Raw genomic sequence first — 17,199 nt, 5'->3', positions numbered from 1 at the left:
CCGCACGTATTGGAGATGCTCCTAGATCTAGCCAGTCTCCAACTCTCCATAGCTCGATGTTTCTTGCCACTGCATCGACAGTATCCTTCGATGCAGAAACTTTCCCCCTCAAGGTGTTGTTGTTGCCTTCTTGTCATATCTTGCAGCAAATCAGTAGCAGCCTTGATTTGGCTCCCTTCCTTTTTTTTACGATGCTACGCCAGCCTGAACCTTATTATTAATAAAACAGTAACACATTTACACAGGAGGGAGAGGTGAAGGAGAGGGAGGAAAAAGGGGGTGTGGATTACAATGATTTAAGTTACAATCTCTCAGATAAGTGGAACAACATGGTACACCAGTCCTGCAGAATGAGCATGGGTTGTTCACTCGAGCACCTATTCGACCAAAGCATGACGTCATCCGCCGCCGAGCGAGCGATGAAGTGAATAGGTTGCAGGTCCCCTCTGAAGACTTTGGCATTTCTTCTTTTCCAGATATTCCATAGAACAACAATGATGATCGTGGAGCCAGTCTTGTTGGTAAGGTGTGGTCCCATAGAGAGATGCAACCCTTCTATTGTGCAATTTTGCTCCACATATCCTTTGCTAAAGGGCAGCTCCAAAATAAGTGCTGGGAGATCTGCAGATTTCAAAGGCAAAGTTGGCAAAAGTAGTTGCTCTCCCATCCTCTCCGTTGAAAAATGTCGTTGCACCGCAGCCTATTTTGTACTATTAACCAGACGAACATCCTAATCTTCCCAGGAGCCCATGTCTTTCATATAATCAAGTCAAAATCAGTGCACTTAGAGAATCTCTAGCAGATACTGCAAAACCCCGAAAACTGTAAAGTTTCAACGAGTTTGCGGGCTGGGCCCAGTTTGCTGCGCAGAGTAGACTCCGCATCTGCAGCCCGGCCCGCAAACATTTTCCACGAATCCGCAAATATACACGGGGTAGGCATAAAAGCCGGCTCCATTTGCGGGGCCAAACCCTCATCTCCTCCATCGAATTCGTCATCGCCGTTCCCTTCCCTTCCCTAGCTCCAGCCGTTCGATTCGCTCGCCATGTACGCCCTTCCTCCGCATCTGCAGCAGGAGCGGCGCAGGTGCGTCATCGCTGACACCGCGCGGAAACGGTCGTCGCATAAGTGGACGGGGAGAGGGCTCCCGGTGCCGGCGTCGCTGCTGTAGCGGGAGACCAAGGAGTTCGACATCCGCCACGGTCTCATGCCGACCCCCGCGCCTCCTGATTCGCCACCGCCGGAGTTCGAGGAGGGGAGCTCCTCCGGTACCTGGACCCTCTCCACCACGGCCCGCGAGGTTGCCGTCGACGAGGACGGCTTCGAGATCTACGATCCGGCCGCCTTCGAGGGCTCGGTGACCCGCGAGGACTTCGTCCCCGAGGAGGTCCTCGCCACGGTGATCGGCGCGGTCGCGGCGCGCTCTGCGGAGGAGGTCGAACACGACGCCAAGCGCCGCTTCCGTGAGGTCGACATCGATCAGCTCTTGCTCGAGCAGAACCGCCTCCACCGCGAGCAGGTGGCCGCCAAGGCGCGCGAGAAGGAAAAACCCGTCGTCATCTACGTCGATGACGACTTCGACGAGGAGTGAATGCACTCCGGCGACGGTGCGGCCGCACCCTTCGAGCTCCGGTGAGCTAATTTTGGTCTGTTTAACCCCCCCCCCCCTGATGTAAATCTTAACGAACAACGGATGACCTAGTATTGGATGAACTAATCTCCCGCGTAGTTTGAATGTTTAAATTTACAGTTCTGTTTACCGTGTCTGTTCTGCGCAACACGTTTCTGAAACTGCAACGCAGTTTGCAGTTTCAAAAACTGCAGGGTCTGCTAGGGATCCTCTTAAACCCGTGGAACTGCAAGCTATACGCCGATCTCATCGAGTGCTATCCTCATCTCTCAAAATTCCAACAGTCGGTGTCCTCAACTTCTTCATTTGTGACAATGCCTGCCTCCTGGATCTTCCGACGCATGACGATGAAATCGTGCACCAGGTTTTTGCACGCTGCCACGAGCGACGAGATCCAAGATTCAGGTGTCCTCTGCGAGCGCCGCCTTCACCGTCATGTTCTTCCTTCTCCAGTGCTTGTATAGCATGGGGAAGTCCATCCCATGCCCATGGTCGCTCATCAGGGTGGCGCGGCGCCATGCCAGCCACAACCATCACAAGCTGAAGCGCTTCAGGTTGTGGATGCCCAGGCCGCCGTGCGTCGTGGGAGCGCTGACGGCCGTCCAGTTCACCTTGCAGCTCCCTCTGGTGATCCTGTTGTTCTTGCATCCATAAGGCCCTGTTTGGTTTCAATAAGTCAGGTGACTTATAAGTCAGCTGACTTAAAATCAATGACTTATAAGTCACGCCTATTTGGTTGTCATCTCACTTATAAGTCACCTTTCCATGCAAAAGTGAGTGACTTAGAGCATCTCTAGTGGATGGTGTATATGGAGGTGGATGGTAAATATACACGTTGCTAACAGAAAAATGCCTCCCAGTGGAACGTGTATACGGGCGTGGAAGTTATACACGTCCATCCACGAGGCTACTCGTCGTGGAAATAAACACGAGCGAGCCATGCTCGTGGAGCTCGCGGCGCTGTGCGGGGCGGGGTGCGGGCGGGCGGGCTGGCTGGCGGCGGCGGGGCGGCGGGGTGCGGGGCGGCGGCGGGGCGGTGCTGCGGGGTGCGGGCTCGCGGTGGCGCTGGAGCAGGGGGGGCTCCTCCTCCCTGAGGAGGAAGGCCGCGCAGCCGCCTCCGGTCTCCCCTCCCCCTTCCTCCGGCCGCCGCCCGCCGGTCCACCGCCGCCTCCTCCTCCCTGAGAAGCAAGGCCGGGGCTCCCTGTGCCCGGACGCCCGCCCGTCCCGCCCACGCCGCCTGCGGCCCGGCCGCGCCGTCCTCACCCCCAGTTCGGCCGGATCTCGGAGGTGCGAGGCCTCTAGGGTTCCCGGCCACCCCGCAGTTGCTCCTCCTCCTCAGGCAAGGCCGGGACGGGGGGCTGCGTCGGGCGCCGAAATGGCTGGCTGGAGCACAGGGGCTCCTCCTCCTGCTGCAGGGCTTCGGCTCCGGGTACTCGTCGGAGACGAGGTTGGGGCCGTCGCTGTGGTGGCCCACCGGTCACCCTAGCGATGGGAATGGAACGAGGGAGGCACCCTCGAGTCCATGGACATCTTGGATGCCACGGGGAAGGCTGCCGGCGACGAGGGAGACGGCTGCAATGCGGCGAAGCTCCCCTGTCTTGTTCTCTGAACCTGTGTGCACTGCTGAATCTCTTATCTTGCAGAGGGGGAAAGAATGAGGAGAATATACACGTCCTAATTTACACGTTCCACTGAAAACTAGGACGTGTATAATTTCCACGCCGTGTATATGGACGTGTATATGAAGATATACACGTTCAAATATACACCATCCACTAGAGATGCTCTTATAAGGCCCTGTTTGGTTTCAATAAGACACCTGACTTATAAGTCAGGTGACTTAAAACCAGTGACTTATAAGTCACGCCTGTTTGGTTGTCATCTGACTTATAAGTCACCTTTTCAGGCAAAAGTGGGTGACTTATAAGTTTTAAGTTGGGGTTGAGCAACTTATGACTTATAAGTTGGGGTGACTTATAAGTTGGGTCTGGTTGGTAAAATAAGTCACTTTTTGCACTTTTCAACTTATAAGTTGGTGACTTATTTGGAACCAAACAGGGCCTAAGTTTTAAGTTGGGGTGGAGCAACTTATGACTTATAAGTTGGAGTGACTTATAAGTTGGGTCTGTTTGGCAAAATAAGTCACTTTTTACACTTTTCAACTTATAAGTTGGTGACTTAGAGGGTGTTTGTTTCCAGGGACTTATTGGTTTTGGGACTTAAAAAAGTCCCTATAAGTCCCACCTAAACCAAACACAAGGGACTTATTGGGACTTATTATGGTTATTTGGGACTTATCAAATAAGACTCTCTAATAGGAGCTTATTGGACTTATTCTGGTTAGGCCCGCGGAAGTCTCCCGATCCAGTGGCCGCCGCCCTGCCCCTCGTCGCTCGCACCGCCCTAATCGTCGCCGGCCGCCCGCCCCGTCGCCGTCCGGCCGCCGGCCGCCCGCCCCGTCGCCGCCCGCCCCGTCGCCGTGATGGCACAATGCCTAGAGGAAAAAAAGGAACACTTCAATTTCACCCATTCTTCACTTAGAAATGTCATCGAGAGGTGTTTTGGAGTCCTGAAGAACAAGTGGAGGATTTTGTTTCACTTGCCTAGTTATCCACAGCAGAAACAAAGCAAAATAATTGTGGCTTGCATTGCACTGCACAATTTTATTAGACAAAGTCAACTCGCCGATATAGATTTCGACTTGTGTGATCAAGATGAAAATTATGTACCATTGTCTATGCCAACGACTACAACAAATGATTCAACAAATGAGATGGACAGTGCTGCTATGAATCAATTCAGAGGTTGGGTCGCTGATGGGTTGTGGTCCTTGAAACAACAATGATATGAAGAAGTGTTCTTCGCTTATGTAATTTCTGTTCTCTCGGTTGTTATGTACTCTGTCTTATTTTGGTTCTTATGAACAAGTGTTAATTCGTTTGTATGAACAAGTGTTATGAACAATTATTATTTCGGTTGTCACTATTCTGCAATTCATTTGTATTATTTCGGTTATGTGCACAAGTGTATTTTATTAGATGCAACATGGACTTATAAGTCCCTGTAAACAAACAGGTAGGGACTCGGGACTTATAAGTCCCTGTAAACAAACAGGTAGAGACTTATGACTTATAAGTTGAGACTTAAAAAAGTCCTAGGACTTATGAAACAAACGGGGCCTTATTTGGAACAAAAACTATTTATGAGTTTATGCCCCACCAACAGAGCAAAAGAACGCTCAAATGAGGAACTAGAATATGAAAGTGCAAAATCTGCGTAAGAATCGTCTTCTGCACTTGTCCATGTCCTTGAACAGCTTTTTCGGCACGCAAAGAACGGTGAATGAAAACGTTGGCATCGCGCTTCGCACACATCGGACGAGAACTGACCTAGCTTTAATGCAATGAACTGGAGATGGCGGCACTTAAAGGTCCAAGCCAAAATTATTGCAAATCGTACGCGCGTCCAAGGAGACCAAAGAATTCAGAGCTTCGCCTACACACACGTACTGCACATACAACAACCTGCTAGGCTGCTACTCATGCTACATAAGTACGTAGTACTGTACAGTTCAATACCAAATTACCACTGCAAAAACTGCCTGTATCGACACCATCCATAAGATGCATGCATTCTGAGCAAATCTGTACCACAAGAAGTCGAATCTAATAACTGTATCAACGGCCTTCGTGGAACGCCGACAAGTTGGGCCTCGGCCCCGAGCTCGGCTGCCCGCTGACGTCGGTGCTCATGTCGTTGGTGTTAGCGCCCTTGATCTGCCACTCCGTGATGTAGCTCGGCTTGGTCACCACGTCGGGAGCCTCGACGTCGCCCGTCAGCATCGCCACCACCCTCGACATGGAGGGACGCTGGTGGGGGGAGCCCTGGGTGCAGAGCAGCGCCACCTTGATGGCCCGGAGGACCTCCTCGCTGTCGAACTCTTCCAGCCTCGGGTCCAACACGTCCAGCGGGTGTTTGTCCTCGTACAGTTCCCATACCTGAAAACATTCAGATGGTTCGCTTGGGTTAAACTTGATTCAATGGTGCTTTATTCAGGGGAATCATTTCTTTTTTTAGAGCTTACCCATTCGAAAATATAAACCTTGTTATCGTCCTTTGTACTGTAGTTTGGTCTCCCAGCTAAAGTCTCCAATACGACGACGCCGAATGCAAACACGTCAATCTTCTCTGTCAGATGGCCTCTCATGGCATACTCAGGTGCGAGATAGCCACTTCAAGGAGACGACAAACGACATCAGCATACATATGAAATACTCTCTCCGTTCTTAAATATAAGTTTTTTTTAGAGATTTCACTAAGGAACTACATACGAAACAAAATAAGTGAATCTACACTCTAAAATACGTCTATATACATCCGCAAGTAGTCTTCTAGCGGAACCTCTAAAAAGACTTATATTTAGGAACGAAGGGAGTACAACGTAGACATAGAGGTCGGCAGGGTGGAAATGTACTTACAATGTACCAGCAACCTTCGTGCTCACATGTGTCTTCTGGTCATCATAAAGTTTGGCGAGTCCGAAATCCGAGATCTTAGGAGTAAGATTGGCATCAAGTAAGATATTGCTGGCCTTTATGTCCCTGTGCACAACACGGATGCTAGATTCCTCGTGAAGATAGAAAAGGCCTCTTGCAACGCCTAAGCATATCTCAAAACGCGTTGGCCAGTCTAGGCTTGACCCTCCTCTGCCTGCAAATGTAGGTTTAAGTTTTTAGCGGTCTGTACTAAGTCTGAATCCGCAGATTTGTAGCTCCATCGATCAAAAGAAGTTGTACCAAACAGAGCATGGTCCAGGCTTCCATTCTCCAGGTACTCATAAACCAGCAGTGGCTTGCCCTCAAGGCAGGAACCATACAACTTCACCAGATTACGGTGCTGCACTCGAGATATAGTTTCTATTTCCGTCGCGAATTCCCTTTTCCCCTGATGAGATGCTTCAGGCAGCTGCTTCACTGCCACGAACCTACCATCAATTAACTTTCCCTGCAAAAGGCAGCATTTTTCAACAATGAAAGTTTCAGGTACCGCACAGCATCATTTGCGCTTCATTTCACGAGTTTTATCAACATGTATGTGCAGAAGCTAAAAATACAAAACATTGCTCGTATAAACATCTCCTCTTCTGATGTTTACTTGTACTACTATCTTATTATCAGAAGTTACTTCCAGCACAACTTTTGAAAGAAAATTCAAGACTGAATGTACCGGATGAACCAACCTTAAAGACTGACCCATACCCTCCTTGGCCAAGAAGGTTATTAGGACTGAAATTATCAGTAGCTGACCTCAGTTCACCATAACTGAGAACATTAGGTCGTCCCACAATACTGTACAGCTCTCCAAGAAATCACAAAAGATATAACAAGCTTACTTCGTCTACTTCTTTCCTAAGTTAAAATACAATGTGGTCCTAGTATATCCTGTTGGCTTTTGATCTCGTATATCAAATCATCCAGCAGCTAGCTATGCACGTGCAAGAAAGCAGGCACACAAGCTGGTGGATGGATCCTCTCGAGCTAGCTTGAGGCTGTGCTTTGATCGATGCGGCTGTACAAGCGTAAGTATGTATAGGCGAGACACGGCGCGAGAGTTGATAGCTAAACAAGAGCGTGTCGTCCCTGTTGCTTTATTGCTTTGATCTGAATCTGGTTGATCTGATTGATCTGTTCGCCGAGCAAGTTTCCGATCAGACAATAGCTCACGTACGTACGTACGCAATACATAAACCACAGCGACCCATGTACTAGACTCAGAAGAATCGATCAAGCTGCCTGCTTGGTTGCTTATTCGGCCAGCTACGTGTGTCTTGCTAAGGTGATCTGTTCCAAGCGTTTCAAAACCAACAATTGGTATCTAGAGCCTCGACGATTTACGATCTACGATGACAGACAGCGATGCTGAGTCGGTCAAGTCCGGAAAGGGCGGTGCCAAGGCGAACAAGAACGGCGATAAGGTGAAGAAGGGCGTCAAGTCAGCAACCAGTGGTGGAGGAACGAGCGGCGCCAACGTCCAGGCGCATCGCAACATCCCCATCCAGTACCCGATGCTCATCGATGCCAACTACGGCGTGTGGGCGGTGAAGATGAAGATTATTCTTCGATCCCTTCGAATGTGGGAGGCCATCACGTACGACGACGTCGACGAAGAGCGCGACGAAGGTGCCATGGCCGCCATATCTCAGTCTGTGCCGGATTCCGTGCTAATGACATTGGCGGAGTTCGAGACGGCAAGAGAGGCGTGGAACGCACTCAAGGAGATGAGGATCGGAGAAGATCGCGTCACCAAGGCTCGGGCACAAGTGCTGAAGCGCCAATTTCACAAGTTGCAGATGGAGGAAACTGAATCGGTGAACGACTATGCCATGCGTCTTACTACTTTGGTGGGAGAGATCCGCGCGCTTGGTGCAAAGCTCGATGAGACCGAGATTGTGGAGAAATTTTTCAGTTCGGTGACTGATAAATTCACGTACATCATCGGCACACTCGAGCAGCTTTACGACATCGACGACATGACCATAACGGAGGCGATCGGACGCTTGCGGACATGAGAAGAGAATGCTCGTGGCTGTCGGAAAGGCAAAGGAGGAGGTAGGGACCAACTCATGTACTCGCGCGCAGATTGGGAGGCCCCAAGTAGCAAAGGAAGGCGTGACGGTGGCAAAGGCTCAAGCAACACGAAGGGCGATGGACAAACCGAAAAAGGCAAAGGAAAAGGCAAACCACAAGGTCGTGGTAAGGCGGGCCAATCTAAAGAGCAGAAACCACGGAACTTGGACTTGTCCGAGGTCAAGTGCTATAACTGCAATAAGATGGGTCATTTTGCGAAGGATTGTCCAAAGCCTAATAAGCGGGAGATCAAGGCAAATTTGGCAAAGCAGGAAGATGAAGGTCCAGGTCTTCTGATGGCCGAAGTTTGTGATCTCGCTGAAACGGTGGTTGTGAAACCAAGCCGGGAGGTGCTACTTCATGAGGAAAAAGTGACACCAAAGTTATCCGGTGATCAGAACGTGTCGTGGTATCTCGACACGGGTGCCAGTAACCTGACGGGGTGCAAGGGGAAATTCCTCGAGCTGGAATACGATGTTGAAGGCTCGGTCAAGTTCGGTGATGGTTCAGCTGTGGAGATTTGCGGGCAAGGATCTGTCCTATTTGAGGGTCTCACAGGCGAACATCGCATACTCACCGAAGTGTACTACATCCCACAGCTTCGCAACAACATCATCTCTATTGGGAAGCTTGACAAGAATGGATGCAAGGTGAATATCGAGAGCGGAGTGATGACGATCTTCGACAACCTCCGAAACGTGCTAGCTCGTGTTAATCGCACACGGAATAGGCTCTATATCCTCAACCTTGATCAATCTCAACCGGAGTGTTGGCTTGCCAAGAGTGATGATGATTCGTGGTTATGGCATGCTAGATTTGGACACGCTAACTTCTACGCCTTGAAGAAGATGTCAAAGATGGAGATGGTATCCGGGATGCCAGTTATCGACCATGTTGATCGAGTATGTGACGGGTGCTTGGTTGGAAAACAGCACCGCAGGCCATTCCCTGCTCAGTCTACCTATCGTGCAAGTGATGCACTCGAGCTGCTCCATGGTGATCTATGTGGCCCTATCACCCCGACAACTCACGCTGGAAAGAAGTATTTCTTCCTTGTGGTAGACGACTACTCGAGATATATGTGGGTCATTCTCCTACGATCTAAAGATGAGGCGTTTGAAGCGTTCAAGAAGCTGAGGGCTACAACGGAGCTGGAACACAAGTTGAAGGTTCGCGCTCTACGAACAGATCGCGGCGGAGAGTTTACGTCGAATGAGTTCAATGACTAATGCGAGAAGATTGGCATAAAAAGGTTTCTCACGGCACCTTACACGCCACGGTAGAACGGGGTCGTTGAAAGGCGCAATCGAACCGTCGTTGACATGGCAAGGAGTTTACTCAAGAGCAAGAACCTGCCGGGGACTTTTTGGGGAGAAGCTGTCTCGAGGGCGGTCTATCTTCTCAACCGGGCTCTAACGAAGGCGGTGGTCGGCAAGACTCCGTATGAAGCAATTTACGGACGTAAACCGAATGTGTTTCATCTACGGACGTTCGGGTGTGTGATACATGTGAAGACGGCGGAGCTGCAACTCTCAAAGCAAGTTTAGACGCATCGAATAAAACCAGTTTCACTCCTGATTGATCCGTTCGCCGAGCAAGTTTTCGATCAGACAATAGCTCACGTACGTACCGTACGTACGCAATACACAAACCACAGCCACCCATGTACTAGACTCAGAAGAATCGATCAAGCTGCCTGCTTGGCTGCTTATTCGGCCAGCTACGTGTGTCTTGCTAAGGTGATCTGTTCCAAGCGTTTCAAAACCAACATATCCCATACCTTCTTGCTCCAATGACAGTTTTCTCCTTTTCTGCCTCTGCCTCCAAACAAAACCAGTTTCACTCCTGATTGATCCGTTCGCCGAACAAGTTTTCGATCAGACAATAGCTCACGTACGTACCGTACGTACGCAATACACAAACCACAGCCACCCATGTACTAGACTCAGAAGAATCGATCAAGCTGCCTGCTTGGTTGCTTATTCGGCCAGCTACGTGTGTCTTGCTAAGGTGATCTGTTCCAAGCGTTTCAAAACCAACATATCCCATACCTTCTTGCTCCAATGACAGTTTTCTCCTTTTCTGCCTCTGCCTCCAAACAAAACCAGTTTCACTCCTGATTGATCCGTTCGCCGAGCAAGTTTTCGATCAGACAATAGCTCACGTACGTACCGTACGTACGCAATACACAAACCACAGCCACCCATGTACTAGACTCAGAAGAATCGATCAAGCTGCCTGCTTGGTTGCTTATTCGGCCAGCTACGTGTGTCTTGCTAAGGTGATCTGTTCCAAGCGTTTCAAAACCAACATATCCCATACCTTCTTGCTCCAATGACAGTTTTCTCCTTTTCTGCCTCTGCCTCCAAACAAAGATCCCGGCAAATGCTGCCAATCCTAAAACTGCTAGACCAACTATAACTCCTGCAATCACACCTGCTTTACTACCATTCTTGTTTGCCACAGAATTACGCACTGTAGGGATGAAATCTGATAAAAAGTTCATTGGTTAGAAACATGTGATGCCAACAGTCAGTATATTTCAACAGAAGTTAAATGAAAGGTCCGACTATGTGCGAACTGGTTGGTGTATTATACAGCTTAAATATCAGGTTATACATGTATTAGGTATTTCACTTGTCTAAAATTATCTTTAGAAATTTAACTAAATACCTAGCATTCCTGAGGAGTTTGTTTAGTATATTTGATTTACTATTTCTCTTGTGAATGTCTAACCAATGTAATAGGTAATGCAGTAGTGGTAATAGACAAGTTGATATTTTTATCAAGCCTCTCATTTATTTCGATTAACACTATCCAAATGTTTTAGTTTGACCAAAGTCTGACTAGATACGTTTCCACATTCCATGGTACTTAAAGTAGAATAATTAGAATTTCTATGACAGTTATGAGTACATCAAGGACTAAATGAAACATGTGCAGGCCGACCATCATTTTTTTATCGAAGCTCTAGTATTTTCCTTTGCTATTATTTCAAGCTGCATAGGATTACATTCAGCATAACTTAGTATGTATTTCTACCAAGTTAATGTGGAGAATATATGGTGGTGGTATTAAAACCATTATTTCAAGTCAAGAGAAGTACTTGGTGTTGCACTCAAAGCTGAGATCGCAGGCCCGTAGTAGCCTTGAGTAGGAATGCAGCAAGTGCCCTTGCTAGCCCAAAAGAGATGAATCTCAAGAAAGTTCTTCGTGACAGGAACAATGTACTGCTTCCTAACAGTGGTGTGAGATTTCCCGCCTGCCGTCTTCCTTATGTCAAAGTTCTGTTCTTTACACACACCCTATGCCAACAAAATGAAGAATCAAATAATATTGAGCAGGTTATAATCTAACGGTATTGGTTATCACTTATAAGGGGGGCAGGAGCCTACCTGAACATATATATCGAAAACCCTTCTCCCTGTGCTCTTCCAAGTCTAACCATCTGGGAAGTCAAATTCCGCAAATTGTAGTGTAACTGTATAGTTTTCATTTTCAAGTCCAATACCAAAGTATCTTAAGGATGATGGTGACATCCTTGCATTTCGAAGCAGATCTGTATCAGATGTATTCAGAAACTGGTGTGAACTGTAGATTATATAATTGCCATCCGGTGCATCCATGAACCTTCCAACATTGCTAACACCCCATGTTTGTGCTCCAGTAACATAAAATGACGTAGCTCCCAGACTTGCATCATCAGATTCATACACAGAATTATCTGAGCCTGATATGGACAACCTACTACCAGAGTCCACAGCAAATGAAGAAGCTGCGGGAAGATTAAATTGTTTAATACTGGTATTAGTTTAGTAGAGCTGCAGTAGCAGGTCTATAGTTCTTCAAAGTAGGCATATGCTTAAATTTTCAAAAGGTAGTAGTCTTACAATGTGGCGAACCAAGAAAACATGGTGTATTCCGTTGAAGGCACCCCCACCCCTTAGGCAAGAGACTGAAAACATAGCAGTGGCAATTTAAACCCAAAATGAAAGCCGAGAGAACCTACTAAATAAACTTAAGATGTTGATGAGATATTGAAATATGGACGAACCTGTTGCTGGAACTATCAACCACGAAATTATTTGTCACCAGATTCAGATTCCTAAGTAGAAGGAACAAAAGGCAAAAAATCAGAAGGCATTGATCGTACTTCATACCATATTCAGGACTTCTTTGCGATAGCTTAAATAAGAAAAGATAATTTATGCATAAATTTTGAGCTAGTCTGTAAGATTAATGTCTCACTTCACACACAATAGGAGCCATAGGCATCTTAAACAATTTTATAAATACTTGTAAGATAAATGCACCAAAACAGTGTTTCAGATATATCAAATATGGTTCTCGCTTATTTCATCTGTACACTATAAGCTTAGCAAGTAAGCTCAGGGGCCTAACTTAGACCAAACGTGCCCTTAGTTGGGCTATATTTGATTGAGCAAAAAAGGAAAGTTTCAGGACTTGGAACTTACAATTGTGAATCTTTAGCCCAAGAAGGAACAGTTCCTGAGAGCTGGTTGTAAGAAAAATCTCTACAAAGTAAAAAACATGAAAGCACCATCAGAGATTAAATAAACACCTTCCTTCGTTTACTGTGTAAATAAAATTAACCACATTACATACAAATTTCTAAGCAAAGATCCTATTGAGCTTGGGAGGTTCCCTGAAAGGCTATTATTCCCAAGAAATCTAGTCACAAGAAAATTTATAAACATTAGCTACAAGAATGATGAAAGCCTTCATTTCATAGAAATATGCTTTGCAAGTCAAGGTAGTCCATACAAGAAGCTTAGTAAGTTCAGATTCAACAAGGTTTGTGGTACTTGGCCTGTGATGTTGTTGAAACTCAAATCCCTGTAACAAAGAAAAAGAACGAGAAGGAAGGATGTCATCAGCCAATGTGTAATCCAGAATGATGCATGTAAGTATCTTGCACAAAAGGAATTTGGCTATAGTTTACTTTGGAAATAAAATGCTTACAGTAAACTTAAACTCGTCAACTTTGAAAAGTCAATTGATGAAAGCTTATCAGATATCCTGCAGTTCCTCAAAACCCTGCCAAAAAGAAAAACATGTTACATGTTTTAGGATTGATGAACCTGACGAGTTACATCAAATTGGGACTGTAATCTGAGTCATTAAGTGAATAGCAAGTTATGCATACAAGGTGTTCAAATATGTCATGTTATTGACGAATGCCAGTGAAGAAGAACTCCCATTTAATATATCACCGATTCGTCTGCACCATAGAAGTAGATTATTAACTGTTCCTGCTGCAACCTCGACATTTAAGAATGGCATTTAGCTCTTATCACCGGTAATAGGCACTTACAAGCTTGTCAATTGGGCAAGATTGGAAAGAGTAGCTGGAATCGGACCTTCGAAAGAATTGCCTTGAAACCTCCTACAATGTCATAGTTCTAGTTAGTCACTTCAAGCACCATTTATTGATGGATGTAGTAACCTAGTAGTGAAAGAAAGGACAACTCTATTCTTGAGAAAACAAAAGAATGTGAATATATGTAGCCAGAAGTACAACTTATTTCTGAAGAAACGACAGAGTATTCAAAGTGATTCAATGCTTACTCATTACCTTATCCGGAACTAGCAATCATCTAAGGTTTAATTATTTGAAATGACTCTCTCACTTCCACACCAATTTATGTTTTAACAACTAGAGCTTGGCTTGTAGCCTTTGTAGATAACGGTAGCAAACTGCACAAATATTCTCTGAAAACTTTCCCGAAGAAACAAATCCTCTTTGAAATTGTGTAAAACAATGTATTCATATTACTTGCAGTATTTTATATTTTTAGAGAATTGCTATAACTGAGATCAATAGCAATCTTACAGGTCTGTTAAATTCCAGCTGCCAATATAATCTGGTATCTGGCCAGTAAAATCATTATCTGATGCCCACCTAAACAAAGAGCAGAAAACTACAATAAGATGGGATGGTGTGAAACACTATAATGTCAAAAACACATCAATTATAGGCATACAATATTTGCATTTTTGTAAGCTTAGAAAGTGACGCTGGTAGTGGGCCACTCAGGCCATCACTGTCGATGTACCTGTAAGTGATAAATACAAAAACAGCACACATTAGACATTGAGATGACACTAGCCCAAGCCCCCAAAAAAATCGCTTGGCAGAAGGACAAAATGAGTGCCCAGAATTCAGTAAATATGTACATTTGTTCAAGTTTGGCCAGGTTTCCCAACTCCGAAGGTAGTGAGCCATTAAATTTGTTTGAGCCAATGCCCCTAAAAGTACACCAAGAATTTCAGGTTAGACATGCGAACTTGACAACTATAATCTAGTGTATTCTAAGAAGCATGAAAGTTATCAGCATAGTTACTCTTCAACCCGAGTTTAACTAAGTCATCGGTACAAGAAGTCAAGAATAGAGAACGAGTGAAGATCTCACTAACAGTTTCAGAGTCCTTTACTGAATCATGCAAACTTGAGGTCGGTGGCATATTAAACACTTATCCATCTCTTGATCATTTATACAACCGAACCAATTGATATTTATTGTTTTTTTTATTAATTAAAGACACAATACAGTTGTATGATGAAATAAATAAATTACTAAAGGTATATTTCTTACAGTGCTACAAGATTCCTAAGGTTCCCGAGCTCCTTTGGTAGAGGCCCAGATAATGCATTCATGCCCAAACTCCTATAATATATTCAAGAGAGGAAGTGTTAGACCAAATGACAAGAAACAAATCTATTTATTTGATGCAATCATGTTTTGAGTTCTGAATCTCACAAGTACTGCATCTGAGTCAGCTGCCCAATGCTCGATGGTATAGGCCCTGTTAAGTAATTTTTTGCTAAATTCCTGAAAAAATATCAATTCCGATATAAGAAACAATTGAATTTAGTGTGGAATTGGCATATTATTATATAGAGTGTTTTTTCACGTTAGCACAGCAGAGCATAAGAAATCATTGCCACTATATGTATATAATCGTCAATCAATATTGTGGGCGGTTCCCTTGATGGAATCAGGGCTGTCATCTTTAGTCTCGGTTGGTACGGAACCTTTAGTCTTGGTTTATGTTACCCACAGGAACTAAAGGCCTTGACCCGGTTGATAACACTAACCCGAACTAAAGGGTCTAACTTTAATCCCGATTGATATAACCAACCCGGACTAAAGGTTATCCATATGCTAGTTTAAAAGAAAAGCATCTCATCTCAAGTTACATGTTCTGTGTAGGCAGCGTGATAAGTTATACTCCCTCCGTTCCGAAATATAAGTCTTTCTAGAGGTTCAACTAATAAACTACATACGGATGTATATAGACATACTTTAAAGTATAAATTCATTCATTTTGCTTCGTATGTAGACACCTAGTGAAATATCTTAAAAGACTTATATTTAAGTACGGATGGAGTACATGGCAATATAGATGCGGTCTTGAGTTCAAATCTTCCGTCCAGGATCGTGTTCAACCGCGAATAAAGGAAGGAGGGCTTTATGTATAGAGTCGATAATCGATGGCGTTCCGACGATAGGAAAAGACAATGCGATCGGAGTCGAGGAAGGAGCAGCGTGAGCCTTGGGGTCGAGGAGAAAGACGAAGAAAAATCAGGCGTGCTCTGCTTACCATCGCCCGGATGGGTCGTCGGGGTCCGCTGGGCATGGGCGACCGCCGCGAGAAGCGGGAGCGCGGGGCAAAGGAGGAGCTGCTGCCACCCCCGCTTCATCTCCCTCTAGCTGGGCTTAGCTGAGCTGAGCTAGCTCCACGGCTCCCTCCTTTAATTGTGATGTGATGGCTTGGCTAGCTCGACAGCTCCCTTCTGGCTGTGTGCGTTGCGTTGCGTTGCGTTGGTGCTCCTGGACTGGACGTATGCGCATGTACGGAGTACTATACAATGAAGGAGCACGTGTGGCTCCGGTTAGAGAAGGGGTGTAGTCTCGGATGGGCATGTCGGGTTGGTACAGGACAGGACGGCTGATGGCTGCTTGCATGTTGCGTACAGCCGCCAACCCCCACCCCACATGCCACCCGCGACCGAGACGTCGATGGATCCACGTGCGATCATTGCGACGCGAGGAGAGGACGGAGGCGGACATATTTGACACTCCGCCGCGCAGAACGGGAAGAGGTCTTCCGTTTGACTTTATCCTTTCTATTTATTTATTTATTTATTTTCTGTCCATGTGTTGTGCGTGTCTGTCTGTCTTGACGGTTTTTTTAAGGAAAAAAGGGATTTGTTTCTTTTTATATTATACTCCATCTGTTTTTATATATTTTCCTTTTTAAAGAATTAACTACGCACCACATATGGAACAAAATAAGTGAATCTATATACTTTAACATCCGTATGCAGTCCGTAATGAAATATTTTAAAAGACAAATATTTAGAAACGAAGAAAGTATATGCAAGACGAGGAAAGGTGGAACTTGGTTAACTTCTTTTGGACGGAGGTGCTACGTGCCAGCCGGCTGATCTTTTTGAAAGATTAACCGCCTTACGAGCCGTCCGATCTAAGTTATTCACCGTATGATCCTTATTTGCAACAAACGTATTTTTCAAAAACATAGGTGAATATTGTAACAAGAGTTTTATTTTGGAGACACCATCGATGATTATTGCAACAAGATCTTTGTTTTAGAAACATAGGTCTGTCTTTCGGACGAGCGAAAATCTTTTGCAACACGAGTCTTGCTACAAAAACATTTACAACAAATATTGTGTTGTATTTTTTTTCTAAAACAGAGGTCTTGTTGCATAATTTTTTTAAGGATTTTTTTTGCAAACACAGGTCTTGCTACTGACTTTTTCTGCAACAGAGGTGTTGTTGTAGATTTTTTCTGCAACAGAGATGATGTAGCGAAAGCTCTCGTTGCAAATTTTTGTAATAAAGGTCTTGTTGCAAAAATCTTTGTAACACATGCCTTGTTGTAGAAAACTTCCGG

General features: G+C 45.6%; 1 pseudogene; it reads right to left on the bottom strand.

Annotated features, from left to right (window-relative positions):
* Positions 1–2,163: 2,163 nt before the first annotated feature.
* LOC123428704 lies at positions 2,164–15,982 on the bottom strand (annotated as a pseudogene).
* Positions 15,983–17,199: the final 1,217 nt, after the last annotated feature.

This window comes from Hordeum vulgare, chromosome 2H (assembly GCF_904849725.1).
Source record: "Hordeum vulgare subsp. vulgare chromosome 2H, MorexV3_pseudomolecules_assembly, whole genome shotgun sequence".
Classification (NCBI taxonomy): domain Eukaryota; kingdom Viridiplantae; phylum Streptophyta; class Magnoliopsida; order Poales; family Poaceae; genus Hordeum; species Hordeum vulgare.
This window is presented reverse-complemented; position numbering and strand designations above follow the sequence as displayed.